Genomic DNA, 22418 nt, shown 5'->3' on the forward strand with positions numbered 1-22418 from the left:
CCACTTGCTCAGTTCTGAGAGATGTGTGTGTGAAAGCCATTCTTCACCTAGCTTGTTGGGAACACAAAGTTTCTTTTCAGTTGCAAACTCCATTCCATACATATATATGGGGAGGTACTAGCTCCAAATCGGTTTTACAGTGAAAACTGCAGGAACTTCAAACCGGCACTTGAAAACAGACTGAGAAAGCAGAGAAAAATTGTCTCCTGCAACCCGTTCCCTTGGTGCTAGATGAACGAACGTCTCTCCACTTGCTCAGTACTGAGAGATAAGTGTGTGTGAAAGCCGTTCTTCACCTAGCTTGTTGGGAACACAAAGTTTCTTTTCAGGTGCAAACTCCATTCCATACATATATATGGGGATGTACTAGCTCCAACTCGGTTTTACAGTGAAAACTGCAGGAACTTCAAACCGGCACTAGGAAACAGACTGAGAAAGCAGAGAAAAAGTGTCTCCTGCAACCCGTTCCCTTGGTGCTAGATGAACGAACGTCTCTCCACTTGCTCAGTTCTGAGAGATAAGTGTGTGTGAAAGCCGTTCTTCACCTAGCTTTTTGGGAACACAAAGTTTCTTTTCAGTTGCAAACTCCATTCCATACATATATATGGGGAGGTACTAGCTCCAAATCGGTTTTACAGTGAAAACTGCAGGAACTTCAAACCGGCACTAGGAAACAGACTGAGAAAGCAGAGAAAAAGTGTCTCCTGCAACCCGTTCCCTTGGTGCTAGATGAACGAACCTCTCTCCACTTGCTCAGTTCTGAGAGATAAGTGTGTGTCAAAGCCGTTCTTCACCTAGCTTGTTGGGAACACAAAGTTTCTTTTCAGTTGCAAACTCCATTCCATACATATATATGGGGAGGTACTAGCTCCAACTCGGTTTTACACTGAAAACTGCAGGAACTTCAAACCGGCACTAGGAAACAGACTGAGAAAGCAGAGAAAAAGTGTCTCCTGCAACCCGTTCCCTTGGTGCTAGATGAACGAACGTCTCTCCACTTGCTCAGTTCTGAGAGATAAGTGTGTGTGAAAGCCGTCCTTCACCTAGCTTGTTGGGAACACAAAGTTTCTTTTCAGTTGCAAACTCCATTCCATACATATATATGGGGAGGTACTAGCTCCAACTCGGTTTTACACTGAAAACTGCAGGAACTTCAAACCGGCACTAGGAAACAGACTGAGAAAGCAGAGAAAAAGTGTCTCCTGCAACCCGTTCCCTTGGTGCTAGATGAACGAACGTCTCTCCACTTGCTCAGTTCTGAGAGATAAGTGTGTGTGAAAGCCGTCCTTCACCTAGCTTGTTGGGAACACAAAGTTTCTTTTCAGTTGCAAACTCCATTCCATACATATATATGGGGAGGTACTAGCTCCAAATCGTTTTTACAGTGAAAACTGCAGGAACTTCAAACCGGCACTAGGAAATAGACTGAGAAAGCAGAGAAAAAGTGTCTCCTGCGAACCGTTCCCTTGGTGCTAGATGAACGAACGTCTCTCCACTTGCTCAGTTCTGAGAGATAAGTGTGTGTCAAAGCCGTTCTTCACCTAGCTTGTTGGGAACACAAAGTTTCTTTTCAGTTGCAAACTCCATTCCTTACATATATATGGGGAGGTACTAGCTCCAACTCGGTTTTACAGTGAAAACTGCAGGAACTTCAAACCGGCACTAGGAAACAGACTGAGAAAGCAGAGAAAAAGTGTCTCCTGCAACCCGTTCCCTTGGTGCTAGATGAACGAACGTCTCTCCACTTGCTCAGTTCTCAGAGATAATTGTGTTTGAAAGCAGTCGTTCAACTAGCTTGTTGGAAACACAGAGTTTCTTTTCAGTTGCAAACTCCATTCCTTACATATATATGGGGAGGTACTAGCTCCAACTCTGTTTTACAGTGAAAACTGCAGGAACTTCAAACCGGCACTAGGAAAAAGCCTGAGAAAGCAGAGAAATAGTGTCCCTGCAACCCGTTCCCTTGGTGCTAGATGAACGAACGTCTCTCCACTTGCTCAGTTCTGAGAGATAAGTGTGTGTGAAAGCCGTCAGTCACCAAGCTTTTTGGAAACACAAAGTTTCTTTTCAGTAGCAAACTCCATTCCATACATATATATGAGGAGGTACTAGCTCCAACTCGGTTTGACAGTGAAAACTGCAGGAACTTCAAACCGGCACTAGGAAACAGACTGAGAATCCAGGGAATAAGTGTCTCCTGCAACCCGTTCCCTTGGTGCTAGATGAACGAACGTCTCTACACTTGCTCAGTTCTGAGAGATAAGTGTGTGTGAAAGCCGTCCTTCACCTAGCTTGTTGGGAACACAAAGTTTCTTTTCAGTTGCAATCTCCATTCCATAGATATATATGGGGAGGTGCTAGCTCCAACTCGGTTTTACAGTGAAAACTGCAGGAACTTCAGACCGGCACTAGGAAACACACTGAGAAAGCAGAGAAAAAGTGTCTCCTGCAACCCGTTCCCTTGGTGCTAGATGAACGAACGTCTCTCCACTTGCTCAGTTCTGAGAGATAAGTGTGTGTGAAAGCCGTCCTTCATCTAGCTTGTTGGGAACACAAAGTTTCTTTTCAGTTGCAAACTCCATTCCATACATATATATGGGGAGGTACTAGCTCCAACTCGGTTTTACAGTAAAAACTGCAGGAACTTCAAACCGGCACTAGGAAACAGACTGAGAAAGCAGAGAAAAAGTGTCTCCTGCAACCCGTTCCCTTGGTCCTAGATGAACGAACGTCTCTCCACTTGCTCAGTTCTCAGAGATAATTGTGTTTGAATGCCGTCGTTCAACTAGCTTGTTGGAAACACAGAGTTTCTTTTCAGTTGCAAACTCCATTCCATAAATATATATGGGGAGATACTAGCTCCAAATTGCTTTTACAGTGAAAACTGCAGGAACTTCAAACCGGCACTAGGAAACAGACTGAGAAAGCAGAGAAAAAGTGTCTCCTGCAACCCGTTCCCTTGGTGCTAGATGAACGAACGTCTCTCCACTTGCTCAGTTCTGAGTGATAAGAGTGTGTGAAAGCCGTCAGTCACCTAGCTTGTTGGGAACACAAAGTTTCTTTTCAGTAGCAAACCCCATTCCATACATATATATGGGGAGGTACTAGCTCCAACTCGGTTTGACAGTGAAAACTGCAGGAACTTCAAACCGGCACTAGGAAACAGACTGAGAATCCAGGGAAAAAGTGTCTCCTGCAACCCGTTCCCTTGGTGCTAGATGAACGAACGTCTCTCCACTTGCTCAGTTCTCAGAGATAAGAGTGTGTGAAAGCCGTTCTTCACCTAGTTTCTTGGGAACACAAAGTTTCTTTTCAGGTGCAAACTCCATTCCATACATATATATGGGGAGGTACTAGCTCCAACTCGGTTTTACAGTGAAAACTGCAGGAACTTCAAACCGGCACTAGGAAACAGACTGAGAAAGCAGAGAAAAAGTGTCTCCTGCAACCCGTTCCCTTGGTGCTAGATGAACGAACGTCTCTCCACTTGCTCAGTTCTGAGAGATAAGTGTGTGTGAAAGCCGTCCTTCACCTAGCTTGTTGGGAACACAAAGTTTCTTTTCAGTTGCAAACTCCATTCCATACATATATATGGGGAGGTACTAGCTCCAAATCGGTTTTACAGTGAAAACTGCAGGAACTTCAAACCGGCACTAGGAAACAGACTGAGAAAGCAGAGAAAAAGTGTCTCCTGTGAACCGTTCCCTTGGTGCTAGATGAACGAACGTCTCTCCACTTGCTCAGTTCTGAGAGATAAGTGTGTGTCAAAGCCGTTCTTCACCTAGCTTGTTGGGAACACAAAGTTTCTTTTCAGTTGCAAACTCCATTCCTTACATATATATGGGGAGGTACTAGCTCCAACTCGGTTTTACAGTGAAAACTGCAGGAACTTCAGACCGGCACTATGAAACACACTGAGAAAGCAGAGAAAAAGTGTCTCCTGCAACCCGTTCCCTTGGTGCTAGATGAACGAACGTCTCTCCACTTGCTCAGTTCTGAGAGATAAGTGTGTGTGAAAGCCGTCCATCATCTAGCTTGTTGGGAACACAAAGTTTCTTTACAGTTGCAAACTCCATTCCATACATATATATGGGGAGGTACAAGCTCCAACTCGGTTTTACAGTAAAAACTGCAGGAACTTCAAACCGGCACTAGGAAACAGACTGAGAAAGCAGAGAAAATGTGTCTCCTGCAACCCGTTCCCTTGGTGCTAGATGAACGAACGTCTCTCCACTTGCTCAGTTCTGAGAGATAAGAGTGTGTGAAAGCCGTCAGTCACCTAGCTTGTTGGGAACACAAAGTTTCTTTTCAGTAGCAAACTCCATTCCATACATATATATAGGGAGGTACAAGCTCCAACTCGGTTTTACAGTGAAAACTGCAGGAACTTCAAACCGGCACTAGGAAACAGACTGAGAAAGCAGAGAAAAAGTGTCTCCTGCAACCCGTTCCCTTGGTGCTAGATGAACGAACGTCTCTCCACTTGCTCAGTTCTCAGAGATAATTGTGTTTGAAAGCAGTCGTTCAACTAGCTTGTTGGAAACACAGAGTTTCTTTTCAGTTGCAAACTCCATTCCTTACATATATATGGGGAGGTACTAGCTCCAACTCTGTTTTACAGTGAAAACTGCAGGAACTTCAAACCGGCACTAGGAAAAAGCCTGAGAAAGCAGAGAAATAGTGTCCCTGCAACCCGTTCCCTTGGTGCTAGATGAACGAACGTCTCTCCACTTGCTCAGTTCTGAGTGATAAGAGTGTGTGAAAGCCGTCAGTCACCTAGCTTGTTGGGAACACAAAGTTTCTTTTCAGTAGCAAACCCCATTCCATACATATATATGGGGAGGTACTAGCTCCAACTCGGTTTGACAGTGAAAACTGCAGGAACTTCAAACCGGCACTAGGAAACAGACTGAGAATCCAGGGAAAAAGTGTCTCCTGCAACCCGTTCCCTTGGTGCTAGATGAACGAACGTCTCTCCACTTGCTCAGTTCTCAGAGATAAGAGTGTGTGAAAGCCGTTCTTCACCTAGTTTCTTGGGAACACAAAGTTTCTTTTCAGGTGCAAACTCCATTCCATACATATATATGGGGAGGTACTAGCTCCAACTCGGTTTTACAGTGAAAACTGCAGGAACTTCAAACCGGCACTAGGAAACAGACTTAGAAAGCAGAGAAAAAGTGTCTCCTGCAACCCGTTCCCTTGGTGCTAGATGAACGAACGTCTCTCCACTTGCTCAGTTCTCAGAGATAATTGTGTTTTGAAGCCGTCCTTCAACTAGCTTGTTGGAAACACAGAGTTTCTTTTCAGTTGCAAACTCCATTCCATACATATATATGGGGAGGTACTAGCTCCAAATCGGTTTGACAGTGAAAACTGCAGGGACTTCAAACCGGCACTAGGAAACAGACTGAGAATCCAGAGAAAAAGTGTCTCCTGCAACCCGTTCCCTTGGTGCTAGATGAACGAACGACTCTCCACTTGCTCAGTTCTGAGAGATGTGTGTGTGAAAGCCATTCTTCACCTAGCTTGTTGGGAACACAAAGTTTCTTTTCAGTTGCAAACTCCATTCCATACATATATATGGGGAGGTACTAGCTCCAAATCGGTTTTACAGTGAAAACTGCAGGAACTTCAAACCGGCACTTGGAAACAGACTGAGAAAGCAGAGAAAAATTGTCTCCTGCAACCCGTTCCCTTGGTGCTAGATGAACGAACGTCTCTCCACTTGCTCAGTACTGAGAGATAAGTGTGTGTGAAAGCCGTTCTTCACCTAGCTTGTTGGGAACACAAAGTTTCTTTTCAGGTGCAAACTCCATTCCATACATATATATGGGGATGTACTAGCTCCAACTCGGTTTTACAGTGAAAACTGCAGGAACTTCAAACCGGCACTAGGAAACAGACTGAGAAAGCAGAGAAAAAGTGTCTCCTGCAACCCGTTCCCTTGGTGCTAGATGAACGAACGTCTCTCCACTTGCTCAGTTCTGAGAGATAAGTGTGTGTGAAAGCCGTTCTTCACCTAGCTTTTTGGGAACACAAAGTTTCTTTTCAGTTGCAAACTCCATTCCATACATATATATGGGGAGGTACTAGCTCCAAATCGGTTTTACAGTGAAAACTGCAGGAACTTCAAACCGGCACTAGGAAACAGACTGAGAAAGCAGAGAAAAAGTGTCTCCTGCAACCCGTTCCCTTGGTGCTAGATGAACGAACCTCTCTCCACTTGCTCAGTTCTGAGAGATAAGTGTGTGTCAAAGCCGTTCTTCACCTAGCTTGTTGGGAACACAAAGTTTCTTTTCAGTTGCAAACTCCATTCCATACATATATATGGGGAGGTACTAGCTCCAACTCGGTTTTACACTGAAAACTGCAGGAACTTCAAACCGGCACTAGGAAACAGACTGAGAAAGCAGAGAAAAAGTGTCTCCTGCAACCCGTTCCCTTGGTGCTAGATGAACGAACGTCTCTCCACTTGCTCAGTTCTGAGAGATAAGTGTGTGTGAAAGCCGTCCTTCACCTAGCTTGTTGGGAACACAAAGTTTCTTTTCAGTTGCAAACTCCATTCCATACATATATATGGGGAGGTACTAGCTCCAACTCGGTTTTACACTGAAAACTGCAGGAACTTCAAACCGGCACTAGGAAACAGACTGAGAAAGCAGAGAAAAAGTGTCTCCTGCAACCCGTTCCCTTGGTGCTAGATGAACGAACGTCTCTCCACTTGCTCAGTTCTGAGAGATAAGTGTGTGTGAAAGCCGTCCTTCACCTAGCTTGTTGGGAACACAAAGTTTCTTTTCAGTTGCAAACTCCATTCCATACATATATATGGGGAGGTACTAGCTCCAAATCGTTTTTACAGTGAAAACTGCAGGAACTTCAAACCGGCACTAGGAAATAGACTGAGAAAGCAGAGAAAAAGTGTCTCCTGCGAACCGTTCCCTTGGTGCTAGATGAACAAACGTCTCTCCACTTGCTCAGTTCTGAGAGATAAGTGTGTGTCAAAGCCGTTCTTCACCTAGCTTGTTGGGAACACAAAGTTTCTTTTCAGTTGCAAACTCCATTCCTTACATATATATGGGGAGGTACTAGCTCCAACTCGGTTTTACAGTGAAAACTGCAGGAACTTCAAACCGGCACTAGGAAACAGACTGAGAAAGCAGAGAAAAAGTGTCTCCTGCAACCCGTTCCCTTGGTGCTAGATGAACGAACGTCTCTCCACTTGCTCAGTTCTCAGAGATAATTGTGTTTGAAAGCAGTCGTTCAACTAGCTTGTTGGAAACACAGAGTTTCTTTTCAGTTGCAAACTCCATTCCTTACATATATATGGGGAGGTACTAGCTCCAACTCTGTTTTACAGTGAAAACTGCAGGAACTTCAAACCGGCACTAGGAAAAAGCCTGAGAAAGCAGAGAAATAGTGTCCCTGCAACCCGTTCCCTTGGTGCTAGATGAACGAACGTCTCTCCACTTGCTCAGTTCTGAGAGATAAGTGTGTGTGAAAGCCGTCAGTCACCAAGCTTTTTGGAAACACAAAGTTTCTTTTCAGTAGCAAACTCCATTCCATACATATATATGAGGAGGTACTAGCTCCAACTCGGTTTGACAGTGAAAACTGCAGGAACTTCAAACCGGCACTAGGAAACAGACTGAGAATCCAGGGAATAAGTGTCTCCTGCAACCCGTTCCCTTGGTGCTAGATGAACGAACGTCTCTACACTTGCTCAGTTCTGAGAGATAAGTGTGTGTGAAAGCCGTCCTTCACCTAGCTTGTTGGGAACACAAAGTTTCTTTTCAGTTGCAATCTCCATTCCATATATATATATGGGGAGGTGCTAGCTCCAACTCGGTTTTACAGTGAAAACTGCAGGAACTTCAGACCGGCACTAGGAAACACACTGAGAAAGCAGAGAAAAAGTGTCTCCTGCAACCCGTTCCCTTGGTGCTAGATGAACGAACGTCTCTCCACTTGCTCAGTTCTGAGAGATAAGTGTGTGTGAAAGCCGTCCTTCATCTAGCTTGTTGGGAACACAAAGTTTCTTTTCAGTTGCAAACTCCATTCCATACATATATATGGGGAGGTACTAGCTCCAACTCGGTTTTACAGTAAAAACTGCAGGAACTTCAAACCGGCACTAGGAAACAGACTGAGAAAGCAGAGAAAAAGTGTCTCCTGCAACCCGTTCCCTTGGTCCTAGATGAACGAACGTCTCTCCACTTGCTCAGTTCTCAGAGATAATTGTGTTTGAATGCCGTCGTTCAACTAGCTTGTTGGAAACACAGAGTTTCTTTTCAGTTGCAAACTCCATTCCATAAATATATATGGGGAGATACTAGCTCCAAATTGCTTTTACAGTGAAAACTGCAGGAACTTCAAACCGGCACTAGGAAACAGACTGAGAAAGCAGAGAAAAAGTGTCTCCTGCAACCCGTTCCCTTGGTGCTAGATGAACGAACGTCTCTCCACTTGCTCAGTTCTGAGTGATAAGAGTGTGTGAAAGCCGTCAGTCACCTAGCTTGTTGGGAACACAAAGTTTCTTTTCAGTAGCAAACCCCATTCCATACATATATATGGGGAGGTACTAGCTCCAACTCGGTTTGACAGTGAAAACTGCAGGAACTTCAAACCGGCACTAGGAAACAGACTGAGAATCCAGGGAAAAAGTGTCTCCTGCAACCCGTTCCCTTGGTGCTAGATGAACGAACGTCTCTCCACTTGCTCAGTTCTCAGAGATAAGAGTGTGTGAAAGCCGTTCTTCACCTAGTTTCTTGGGAACACAAAGTTTCTTTTCAGGTGCAAACTCCATTCCATACATATATATGGGGAGGTACTAGCTCCAACTCGGTTTTACAGTGAAAACTGCAGGAACTTCAAACCAGCACTAGGAAACAGACTGAGAAAGCAGAGAAAAAGTGTCTCCTGCAACCCGTTCCCTTGGTGCTAGATGAACGAACGTCTCTCCACTTGCTCAGTTCTCAGAGATAATTGTGTTTTGAAGCCGTCCTTCAACTAGCTTGTTGGAAACACAGAGTTTCTTTTCAGTTGCAAACTCCATTCCATACATATATATGGGGAGGTACTAGCTCCAAATCGGTTTGACAGTGAAAACTGCAGGGACTTCAAACCGGCACTAGGAAACAGACTGAGAATCCAGAGAAAAAGTGTCTCCTGCAACCCGTTCCCTTGGTGCTAGATGAACGAACGTCTCTCCACTTGCTCAGTTCTGAGAGATGTGTGTGTGAAAGCCATTCTTCACCTAGCTTGTTGGGAACACAAAGTTTCTTTTCAGTTGCAAACTCCATTCCATACATATATATGGGGAGGTACTAGCTCCAAATCGGTTTTACAGTAAAAACTGCAGGAACTTCAAACCGGCACTAGGAAACAGACTGAGAAAGCAGAGAAAAAGTGTCTCCTGCAACCCGTTCCCTTGGTCCTAGATGAACGAACGTCTCTCCACTTGCTCAGTTCTCAGAGATAATTGTGTTTGAATGCCGTCGTTCAACTAGCTTGTTGGAAACACAGAGTTTCTTTTCAGTTGCAAACTCCATTCCTTACATATATATGGGGAGGTACTAGCTCCAACTCTGTTTTACAGTGAAAACTGCAGGAACTTCAAACCGGCACTAGGAAAAAGCCTGAGAAAGCAGAGAAATAGTGTCCCTGCAACCCGTTCCCTTGGTGCTAGATGAACGAACGTCTCTCCACTTGCTCAGTTCTGAGAGATAAGTGTGTGTGAAAGCCGTCAGTCACCAAGCTTTTTGGAAACACAAAGTTTCTTTTCAGTAGCAAACTCCATTCCATACATATATATGAGGAGGTACTAGCTCCAACTCGGTTTGACAGTGAAAACTGCAGGAACTTCAAACCGGCACTAGGAAACAGACTGAGAAAGCAGAGAAAAAGTGTCTCCTGCAACCCGTTCCCTTGGTCCTAGATGAACGAACGTCTCTCCACTTGCTCAGTTCTCAGAGATAATTGTGTTTGAATGCCGTCGTTCAACTAGCTTGTTGGAAACACAGAGTTTCTTTTCAGTTGCAAACTCCATTCCATAAATATATATGGGGAGATACTAGCTCCAAATTGCTTTTACAGTGAAAACTGCAGGAACTTCAAACCGGCACTAGGAAACAGACTGAGAAAGCAGAGAAAAAGTGTCTCCTGCAACCCGTTCCCTTGGTGCTAGATGAACGAACGTCTCTCCACTTGCTCAGTTCTGAGTGATAAGAGTGTGTGAAAGCCGTCAGTCACCTAGCTTGTTGGGAACACAAAGTTTCTTTTCAGTAGCAAACCCCATTCCATACATATATATGGGGAGGTACTAGCTCCAACTCGGTTTGACAGTGAAAACTGCAGGAACTTCAAACCGGCACTAGGAAACAGACTGAGAATCCAGGGAAAAAGTGTCTCCTGCAACCCGTTCCCTTGGTGCTAGATGAACGAACGTCTCTCCACTTGCTCAGTTCTCAGAGATAAGAGTGTGTGAAAGCCGTTCTTCACCTAGTTTCTTGGGAACACAAAGTTTCTTTTCAGGTGCAAACTCCATTCCATACATATATATGGGGAGGTACTAGCTCCAACTCGGTTTTACAGTGAAAACTGCAGGAACTTCAAACCGGCACTAGGAAACAGACTGAGAAAGCAGAGAAAAAGTGTCTCCTGCAACCCGTTCCCTTGGTGCTAGATGAACGAACGTCTCTCCACTTGCTCAGTTCTCAGAGATAATTGTGTTTTGAAGCCGTCCTTCAACTAGCTTGTTGGAAACACAGAGTTTCTTTTCAGTTGCAAACTCCATTCCATACATATATATGGGGAGGTACTAGCTCCAAATCGGTTTGACAGTGAAAACTGCAGGGACTTCAAACCGGCACTAGGAAACAGACTGAGAATCCAGAGAAAAAGTGTCTCCTGCAACCCGTTCCCTTGGTGCTAGATGAACGAACGACTCTCCACTTGCTCAGTTCTGAGAGATGTGTGTGTGAAAGCCATTCTTCACCTAGCTTGTTGGGAACACAAAGTTTCTTTTCAGTTGCAAACTCCATTCCATACATATATATGGGGAGGTACTAGCTCCAAATCGGTTTTACAGTGAAAACTGCAGGAACTTCAAACCGGCACTTGGAAACAGACTGAGAAAGCAGAGAAAAATTGTCTCCTGCAACCCGTTCCCTTGGTGCTAGATGAACGAACGTCTCTCCACTTGCTCAGTACTGAGAGATAAGTGTGTGTGAAAGCCGTTCTTCACCTAGCTTGTTGGGAACACAAAGTTTCTTTTCAGGTGCAAACTCCATTCCATACATATATATGGGGAGGTACTAGCTCCAACTCGGTTTTACAGTGAAAACTGCAGGAACTTCAAACCGGCACTAGGAAACAGACTGAGAAAGCAGAGAAAAAGTGTCTCCTGCAACCCGTTCCCTTGGTGCTAGATGAACGAACGTCTCTCCACTTGCTCAGTTCTGAGAGATAAGTGTGTGTGAAAGCCGTTCTTCACCTAGCTTTTTGGGAACACAAAGTTTCTTTTCAGTTGCAAACTCCATTCCATACATATATATGGGGAGGTACTAGCTCCAAATCGGTTTTACAGTGAAAACTGCAGGAACTTCAAACCGGCACTAGGAAACAGACTGAGAAAGCAGAGAAAAAGTGTCTCCTGCAACCCGTTCCCTTGGTGCTAGATGAACGAACCTCTCTCCACTTGCTCAGTTCTGAGAGATAAGTGTGTGTCAAAGCCGTTCTTCACCTAGCTTGTTGGGAACACAAAGTTTCTTTTCAGTTGCAAACTCCATTCCATACATATATATGGGGAGGTACTAGCTCCAACTCGGTTTTACACTGAAAACTGCAGGAACTTCAAACCGGCACTAGGAAACAGACTGAGAAAGCAGAGAAAAAGTGTCTCCTGCAACCCGTTCCCTTGGTGCTAGATGAACGAACGTCTCTCCACTTGCTCAGTTCTGAGAGATAAGTGTGTGTGAAAGCCGTCCTTCACCTAGCTTGTTGGGAACACAAAGTTTCTTTTCAGTTGCAAACTCCATTCCATACATATATATGGGGAGGTACTAGCTCCAACTCGGTTTTACACTGAAAACTGCAGGAACTTCAAACCGGCACTAGGAAACAGACTGAGAAAGCAGAGAAAAAGTGTCTCCTGCAACCCGTTCCCTTGGTGCTAGATGAACGAACGTCTCTCCACTTGCTCAGTTCTGAGAGATAAGTGTGTGTGAAAGCCGTCCTTCACCTAGCTTGTTGGGAACACAAAGTTTCTTTTCAGTTGCAAACTCCATTCCATACATATATATGGGGAGGTACTAGCTCCAAATCGGTTTTACAGTGAAAACTGCAGGAACTTCAAACCGGCACTAGGAAACAGACTGAGAAAGCAGAGAAAAAGTGTCTCCTGTGAACCGTTCCCTTGGTGCTAGATGAACGAACGTCTCTCCACTTGCTCAGTTCTGAGAGATAAGTGTGTGTCAAAGCCGTTCATCCCCTAGCTTGTTGGGAACACAAAGTTTCTTTTCAGTTGCAAACTCCATTCCTTACATATATATGGGGAGGTACTAGCTCCAACTCGGTTTTACAGTGAAAACTGCAGGAACTTCAGACCGGCACTAGGAAACACACTGAGAAAGCAGAGAAAAAGTGTCTCCTGCAACCCGTTCCCTTGGTGCTAGATGAACGAACGTCTCTCCACTTGCTCAGTTCTGAGAGATAAGTGTGTGTGAAAGCCGTCCATCATCTAGCTTGTTGGGAACACAAAGTTTCTTTACAGTTGCAAACTCCATTCCATACATATATATGGGGAGGTACAAGCTCCAACTCGGTTTTACAGTAAAAACTGCAGGAACTTCAAACCGGCACTAGGAAACAGACTGAGAAAGCAGAGAAAATGTGTCTCCTGCAACCCGTTCCCTTGGTGCTAGATGAACGAACGTCTCTCCACTTGCTCAGTTCTGAGAGATAAGAGTGTGTGAAAGCCGTCAGTCACCTAGCTTGTTGGGAACACAAAGTTTCTTTTCAGTAGCAAACTCCATTCCATACATATATATAGGGAGGTACAAGCTCCAACTCGGTTTTACAGTGAAAACTGCAGGAACTTCAAACCGGCACTAGGAAACAGACTGAGAAAGCAGAGAAAAAGTGTCTCCTGCAACCCGTTCCCTTGGTGCTAGATGAACGAACGTCTCTCCACTTGCTCAGTTCTCAGAGATAATTGTGTTTGAAAGCAGTCGTTCAACTAGCTTGTTGGAAACACAGAGTTTCTTTTCAGTTGCAAACTCCATTCCTTACATATATATGGGGAGGTACTAGCTCCAACTCTGTTTTACAGTGAAAACTGCAGGAACTTCAAACCGGCACTAGGAAAAAGCCTGAGAAAGCAGAGAAATAGTGTCCCTGCAACCCGTTCCCTTGGTGCTAGATGAACGAACGTCTCTCCACTTGCTCAGTTCTGAGTGATAAGAGTGTGTGAAAGCCGTCAGTCACCTAGCTTGTTGGGAACACAAAGTTTCTTTTCAGTAGCAAACCCCATTCCATACATATATATGGGGAGGTACTAGCTCCAACTCGGTTTGACAGTGAAAACTGCAGGAACTTCAAACCGGCACTAGGAAACAGACTGAGAATCCAGGGAAAAAGTGTCTCCTGCAACCCGTTCCCTTGGTGCTAGATGAACGAACGTCTCTCCACTTGCTCAGTTCTCAGAGATAAGAGTGTGTGAAAGCCGTTCTTCACCTAGTTTCTTGGGAACACAAAGTTTCTTTTCAGGTGCAAACTCCATTCCATACATATATATGGGGAGGTACTAGCTCCAACTCGGTTTTACAGTGAAAACTGCAGGAACTTCAAACCGGCACTAGGAAACAGACTTAGAAAGCAGAGAAAAAGTGTCTCCTGCAACCCGTTCCCTTGGTGCTAGATGAACGAACGTCTCTCCACTTGCTCAGTTCTCAGAGATAATTGTGTTTTGAAGCCGTCCTTCAACTAGCTTGTTGGAAACACAGAGTTTCTTTTCAGTTGCAAACTCCATTCCATACATATATATGGGGAGGTACTAGCTCCAAATCGGTTTGACAGTGAAAACTGCAGGGACTTCAAACCGGCACTAGGAAACAGACTGAGAATCCAGAGAAAAAGTGTCTCCTGCAACCCGTTCCCTTGGTGCTAGATGAACGAACGACTCTCCACTTGCTCAGTTCTGAGAGATGTGTGTGTGAAAGCCATTCTTCACCTAGCTTGTTGGGAACACAAAGTTTCTTTTCAGTTGCAAACTCCATTCCATACATATATATGGGGAGGTACTAGCTCCAAATCGGTTTTACAGTGAAAACTGCAGGAACTTCAAACCGGCACTTGGAAACAGACTGAGAAAGCAGAGAAAAATTGTCTCCTGCAACCCGTTCCCTTGGTGCTAGATGAACGAACGTCTCTCCACTTGCTCAGTACTGAGAGATAAGTGTGTGTGAAAGCCGTACTTCACCTAGCTTGTTGGGAACACAAAGTTTCTTTTCAGGTGCAAACTCCATTCCATACATATATATGGGGAGGTACTAGCTCCAACTCGGTTTTACAGTGAAAACTGCAGGAACTTCAAACCGGCACTAGGAAACAGACTGAGAAAGCAGAGAAAAAGTGTCTCCTGCAACCCGTTCCCTTGGTGCTAGATGAACGAACGTCTCTCCACTTGCTCAGTTCTGAGAGATAAGTGTGTGTGAAAGCCGTTCTTCACCTAGCTTTTTGGGAACACAAAGTTTCTTTTCAGTTGCAAACTCCATTCCATACATATATATGGGGAGGTACTAGCTCCAAATCGGTTTTACAGTGAAAACTGCAGGAACTTCAAACCGGCACTAGGAAACAGACTGAGAAAGCAGAGAAAAAGTGTCTCCTGCAACCCGTTCCCTTGGTGCTAGATGAACGAACCTCTCTCCACTTGCTCAGTTCTGAGAGATAAGTGTGTGTCAAAGCCGTTCTTCACCTAGTTGTTGGGAACACAAAGTTTCTTTTCAGTTGCAAACTCCATTCCATACATATATATGGGGAGGTACTAGCTCCAACTCGGTTTTACACTGAAAACTGCAGGAACTTCAAACCGGCACTAGGAAACAGACTGAGAAAGCAGAGAAAAAGTGTCTCCTGCAACCCGTTCCCTTGGTGCTAGATGAACGAACGTCTCTCCACTTGCTCAGTTCTGAGAGATAAGTGTGTGTGAAAGCCGTCCTTCACCTAGCTTGTTGGGAACACAAAGTTTCTTTTCAGTTGCAAACTCCATTCCATACATATATATGGGGAGGTACTAGCTCCAACTCGGTTTTACACTGAAAACTGCAGGAACTTCAAACCGGCACTAGGAAACAGACTGAGAAAGCAGAGAAAAAGTGTCTCCTGCAACCCGTTCCCTTGGTGCTAGATGAACGAACGTCTCTCCACTTGCTCAGTTCTGAGAGATAAGTGTGTGTGAAAGCCGTCCTTCACCTAGCTTGTTGGGAACACAAAGTTTCTTTTCAGTTGCAAACTCCATTCCATACATATATATGGGGAGGTACTAGCTCCAAATCGTTTTTACAGTGAAAACTGCAGGAACTTCAAACCGGCACTAGGAAACAGACTGAGAAAGCAGAGAAAAAGTGTCTCCTGCGAACCGTTCCCTTGGTGCTAGATGAACGAACGTCTCTCCACTTGCTCAGTTCTGAGAGATAAGTGTGTGTCAAAGCCGTTCTTCACCTAGCTTGTTGGGAACACAAAGTTTCTTTTCAGTTGCAAACTCCATTCCTTACATATATATGGGGAGGTACTAGCTCCAACTCGGTTTTACAGTGAAAACTGCAGGAACTTCAGACCGGCACTAGGAAACAGACTGAGAAAGCAGAGAAAAAGTGTCTCCTGCAACCCGTTCCCTTGGTGCTAGATGAACGAACGTCTCTCCACTTGCTCAGTTCTGAGAGATAAGTGTGTGTGAAAGCCGTCCATCATCTAGCTTGTTGGGAACACAAAGTTTCTTTACAGTTGCAAACTCCATTCCATAAATATATATGGGGAGGTACAAGCTCCAACTCGGTTTTACAGTAAAAACTGCAGGAACTTCAAACCGGCACTAGGAAACAGACTGAGAAAGCAGAGAAAATGTGTCTCCTGCAACCCGTTCCCTTGGTGCTAGATGAACGAACGTCTCTCCACTTGCTCAGTTCTGAGAGATAAGAGTGTGTGAAAGCCGTCAGTCACCTAGCTTGTTGGGAACACAAAGTTTCTTTTCAGTAGCAAACTCCATTCCATACATATATATAGGGAGGTACAAGCTCCAACTCGGTTTTACAGTGAAAACTGCAGGAACTTCAAACCGGCACTAGGAAACAGACTGAGAAAGCAGAGAAAAAGTGTCTCATGCAACCCGTTCCCTTGGTGCTAGATGAACGAACGTCTCTCCACTTGCTCAGTTCTGAGAGTTAAGTGTGCGTGAAAGCCGTTCTTCACCTAGCTTGTTGGAAACACAAAGTTTCTTTTCAGTTGCAAACTCCATTCCATACATATATATGGGTAGGTACTAGCTCCAACTCGGTTTTACAGTGAAAACTGCAGGAACTTCAAACCGGCACTAGGAAACAGACTGAGAAAGCAAAGAAAAAGTGTCTCCTGCAACCCGTTCCCTTGGTGCTAGATGAACGAACGTCTCTCCACTTGCTCAGTTCTGAGAGATAAGTGTGTGTGAAAGTTGTTCTTCACCTAGCTTGTTGGGAACACAAAGTTTCTTTTCAGTAGCAAACTCCATTCCATACATATATATGGGGAGGTACTAGCTCCAACTTGTTTTTACAGTGAAAACTGCAGGAACTTCAAACCGGCACTAGGAAACAGACTGGGAAAGCAGAAAAAAAGTGTCTCCTGCAACCCGTACCCTTGGTGCTAGATGAACGAACGTCTCTCCACTTGCTCAGTTCTGAGAGATAAGTGTGTGTGAAAGCCGTCCTTCACCTAGTTTGTTGGGAACACAAAGTTTCTTTTCAGTAGCAAACTCCATTCCATACATATATATGGGGAGGTACTAGCTCCAACTTGTTTTTACAGTGAAAACTGCAGGAACTTCAAACCGGCACTAGGAAACAGACTGAGAAAGCAGAAAAAAAGTGTCTCCTGCAACCCGTACCCTTGGTGCTAGATGAAAGAACGTCTCTCCACTTGCTCAGTTCTGAGAGATATGTGTGTGTGAAAGCCGTTCTTCACCTAGCTTGTTGGGAACACAAAGTTTCTTTTCAGTTGCAAACTCCATTCCATACATATATATGGGGAGGTACTATCTCCAACTCGGTTTTACAGTGAAAACTGCAGGAACTTTAAACCGGCACTAGGAAAAAGACTGAGAAAGCAGAGAAAAAGTGTCTCCTGCAACCCGTTCCCTTGGTGCTAGATGAACGAACGTCTCTCCACTTGCTCAGTTCTGAGAGATAATTGTGTGTGAAAGCCGTCAGTCACATTGCTTGTTGGGAACACAAAGTTTCTTTTCAGTAGCAAACTCCATTCCATACATATATATTGGGAGGTACAAGCTCCAACTCGGTTTTACAGTGAAAACTGCAGGAACTTCAAACCGGCACTAGGAAACAGACTGAGAAAGCAGAGAAAAAGTGTCTCCTGCAACCCGTTCCCTTGGTGCTAGATAAACGAACGTCTCTCCACTTGCTCAGTTCTCAGAGATAATTGTGTTTGAAAGCCGTCCTTCAACTAGCTTGTTGGAAACACAGAGTTTCTTTTCAGTTGCAAACTCCATTCCATACATATATATGGGGAGGTACTAGCTCCAACTCGGTTTGACAGTGAAAACTGCAGGAACTTCAAACCGGCACTAGGAAACAGACTGAGAAAGCAGAGAAAAAGTGTCTCCTGCAACCCGTTCCCTTGGTGCTAGATGAACGAACGTCTCTCCACTTGCTCAGTTCTGAGAGTTAAGTGTGTGTGAAAGCCGTCCTTCACCTAGCTTGTTGGGAACACAAAGTTTCTTTTCAGTTGCAAACTCCATTCCATACATATATATGGGGAGGTACTAGCTCCAACTCGGTTTTACACTGAAAACTGCAGGAACTTCAAACCGGCACTAGGAAACAGACTGAGAAAGCAGAGAAAAAGTGTCTCCTGCAACCCGTTCCCTTGGTGCTAGATGAACGAACGTCTCTCCACTTGCACAGTTCTCAGAGATAATTGTGTTTGAAAGCCGTCGTTCAACTAGCTTGTTGGAAACACAGAGTTTCTTTTCAGTTGCAAACTCCATTCCATACATATATATGGGGAGATACTAGCTCCAACTCGGTTTTACAGTGATAACTGCAGGAACTTCAAACCGGCACTAGGAAAAAGACTGAGAAAGCAGAGAAAAAGTGTCTCCTGCAACCCGTTCCCTTGGTGCTAGATGAACGAACGTCTCTCCACTTGCTCAGTTCTGAGTGATAAGAGTGTGTGAAAGCCGTTCTTCACCTAGCTTGTTGGGAACACAAAGTTTCTTTTCAGTAGCAAACTCCATTCCATACATATATATGGGGAGGTACTAGCTCCAACTTGTTTTTACAGTGAAAACTGCAGGAACTTCAAACCGGCACTAGGAAACAGACTGAGAAAGCAGAAAAAAAGTGTCTCCTGCAACCCGTACCCTTGGTGCTAGATGAAAGAACGTCTCTCCACTTGCTCAGTTCTGAGAGATAAGTGTGTGTGAAAGCCGTTCTTCACCTAGCTTGTTGGGAACACAAAGTTTCTTTTCAGTTGCAAACTCCATTCCATACATATATATGGGGAGGTACTAGCTCCAAATCGGTTTTACAGTGAAAACTGCAGGAACTTCAAACCGGCACTAGGAAACAGACTGAGAAAGCAGAGAAAAAGTGTCTCCTGCAACCCGTTCCCTTGGTGCTAGATGAACGAACGTCTCTCCACTTGCTCAGTTCTCAGAGATAATTGTGTTTGAAAGCCGTCGTTCAACTAGCTTGTTGGAAACACAGAGTTTCTTTTCAGTTGCAAACTCCATTCCATACATATATATGGGGAGATACTAGCTCCAACTCGGTTTTACAGTGAAAACTGCAGGAACTTCAAACCGGCACTAGGAAAAAGACTGAGAAAGCAGAGAAAAAGTGTCTCCTGCAACCCGTTCCCTTGGTGCTAGATGAACGAACGTCTCTCCACTTGCTCAGTTCTGAGTGATAAGAGTGTGTGAAAGCCGTTCTTCACCTAGCTTGTTGGGAACACAAAGTTTCTTTTCAGTTGCAAACTCCATTCCATACATATATATGGGGAGGTACTAGCTCCAACTCGGTTTGACAGTGAAAACTGCAGGAACTTCAAACCGGCACTAGGAAACAGACTGAGAAAGCAGAGAAAAAGTGTCTCCTGCAACCCGTTCCCTTGGTGCTAGATGAACGAACGTCTCTCCACTTGCTCAGTTCTGAGAGATAAGTGTGTGTGAAAGCCGTCCTTCACCTAGCTTGTTGGAAACACAAAGTTTCTTTTCAGTTGCAAACTCCATTCCATACATATATATGGGGAGGTACTAGCTCCAAATCGGTTTTACAGTGAAAACTGCAGGAACTTCAAACCGGCACTAGGAAACAGACTGAGAAAGCAGAGAAAAAGTGTCTCCTGCAACCCGTTCCCTTGGTGCTAGATGAACGAACGTCTCTCCACTTGCTCAGTTCTCAGAGATAATTGTGTTTGAAAGCCGTCGTTCAACTAGCTTGTTGGAAACACAGAGTTTCTTTTCAGTTGCAAACTCCATTCCATACATATATATGGGGAGATACTAGCTCCAACTCGGTTTTACAGTGAAAACTGCAGGAACTTCAAACCGGCACTAGGAAAAAGACTGAGAAAGCAGAGAAAAAGTGTCTCCTGCAACCCGTTCCCTTGGTGCTAGATGAACGAACGTCTCTCCACTTGCTCAGTTCTGAGTGATAAGAGTGTGTGAAAGCCGTCAGTCACATAGCTTGTTGGGAACACAAAGTTTCTTTTCAGTAGCAAACCCCATTCCATACATATATATTGGGAGGTACAAGCTCCAACTCGGTTTTACAGTGAAAACTGCAGGAACTTCAAACCGGCACTAGGAAACAGACTGAGAAAGCAGAGAAAAAGTGTCCCCTGCAACCCGTTCCCTTGGTGCTAGATGAACGAACGTCTCTCCACTTGCTCAGTTCTCAGAGATAATTGTGTTTGAAAGCCGTCCTTCAACTAGCTTGTTGGAAACACAAAGTTTCTTTTCAGTTGCAAACTACATTCCATACATATATATGGGGAGGTACTAGCTCCAACTCGGTTTTACAGTGAAAACTGCAGGAACTTCAAACCGGCACTAGGAAACAGACTGAGAATCCAGGGAAAAAGTGTCTCCTGCAACCCGTTCCCTTGGTGCTAGATGAACGAACGTCTCTCCACTTGCTCAGTTCTGAGAGATAAGTGTGTGTGAAAGCCGTTCTTCACCTTGTTTGTTGGGAACACAAAGTTTCCTTTCAGGTGCAAACTCCATTCCATACATATATATGGGGAGGTACTAGCCCCAACTCGGTTTTACAGTGAAAACTGCAGGAACTTCAAACCGGCACTAGGAAACAGACTGAGAAAGCAGAGAAAAAGTGTCTCCTGCAACCCGTTCCCTTGGTGCTAGATGAACGAACGTATCTCCACTTGCTCAGTTCTCAGAGATAATTGTGTTTTAAAGCCGTCCTTCAACTAGCTTGTTGGAAACACAGAGTTCTTTTCAGTTGCAAACTCCATTCCATACATATATATGGGGAGGTACTAGCTTCAACTCGGTTTGACAGTGAAAACTGCAGGGACTTCAAACCGGCACTAGGAAACAGACTGAGAATCCAGAGAAAATGTGTCTCCTGCAACCCGTTCCCTTGGTGCTAGATGAACGAACGTCTCTCCACTTGCTCAGTTCTGAGTGATAAGTGTGTGTGAAAGCCGTCAGTCACATAGCTTGTTGGGAACACAAAGTTTCTTTTCAGTAGCAAACTCCATTCCATACATATATATTGGGAGGTACAAGCTCCAACTCGGTTTTACAGTGAAAACTGCAGGAACTTCAAACCGGCACTAGGAAACAGACTGAGAAAGCAGAGAAAAAGTGTCTCCTGCAACCCGTTCCCTTGGTGCTAGATGAACGAACGTCTCTCCACTTGCTCAGTTCTCAGATATAATTGTGTTTGAAAGCCGTCCTTCAACTAGCTTGTTGGAAACACAAAGTTTCTTTTCAGTTGCAAACTCCATTCCATACATATATATGGGGAGGTACTAGCTCCAACTCGGTTTTACAGTGAAAACTGCAGGAACTTCAAACCTGCACTAGGAAACAGACTGAGAATCCAGGGAAAAAGTGTCTCCTGCAACCCGTTCCCTTGGTGCTAGATGAACGAACGTCTCTCCACTTGCTCAGTTCTGAGAGATAAGTGTGTGTGAAAGCCGTTCTTCACCTAGTTTGTTGGGAACACAAAGTTTCCTTTCAGGTGCAAACTCCATTCCATACATATATATGGGGAGGTACTAGCTCCAACTCGGTTTTACAGTGAAAACTGCAGGAACTTCAAACCGGCACTAGGAAACAGACTGAGAAAGCAGAGAAAAAGTGTCTCCTGCAACCCGTTCCCTTGGTGCTAGATGAACGAACGTCTCTCCACTTGCTCAGTTCTCAGAGATAACTGTGTTTTAAAGCCGTCCTTCAACTAGCTTGTTGGAAACACAGAGTTTGTTTTCAGTTGCAAACTCCATTCCATACATATATATGGGGAGGTACTAGCTTCAACTCGGTTTGACAGTGAAAACTGCAGGGACTTCAAACCGGCACTAGGAAACAGACTGAGAATCCAGAGAAAATGTGTCTCCTGCAACCCGTTCCCTTGGTGCTAGATGAACGAACGACTCTCCACTTGCTAAGTTCTGAGAGATGTGTGTGTGAAAGCCGTTCTTCACCTAGCTTGTTGGGAACACAAAGTTTCTTTTCAGTTGCAAACTCCATTCCATACATATATATGGGGAGGTACTAGCTCCAAATCGGTTTTACTGTGAAAACTGCAGGAACTTCAAACTGGCACTTGGAAACAGACTGAGAAAGCAGAGAAAAAGTGTCTCCTGCAACCCGTTCCCTTGGTGCTAGATGAACGAACGACTCTCCACTTGCTCAGTTCTGAGAGATGTGTGTGTGAAAGCCGTTCTTCACCTAGCTTGTTGGGAACACAAAGTTTCTTTTCAGTTGCAAACTCCATTCCATACATATATATGGGGAGGTACTAGCTCCAAATCGGTTTTACTGTGAAAACTGCAGGAACTTCAAACTGGCACTTGGAAACAGACTGAGAAAGCAGAGAAAAAGTGTCTCCTGCAACCCGTTCCCTTGGTGCTAGATGAACGAACGTCTCTCCACTTGCTCAGTACTGAGAGATAAGTGT

This window comes from Camelus bactrianus, chromosome 13, assembly GCF_048773025.1.
Source record: "Camelus bactrianus isolate YW-2024 breed Bactrian camel chromosome 13, ASM4877302v1, whole genome shotgun sequence".
NCBI classification, from domain to species: Eukaryota; Metazoa; Chordata; class Mammalia; order Artiodactyla; family Camelidae; genus Camelus; species Camelus bactrianus.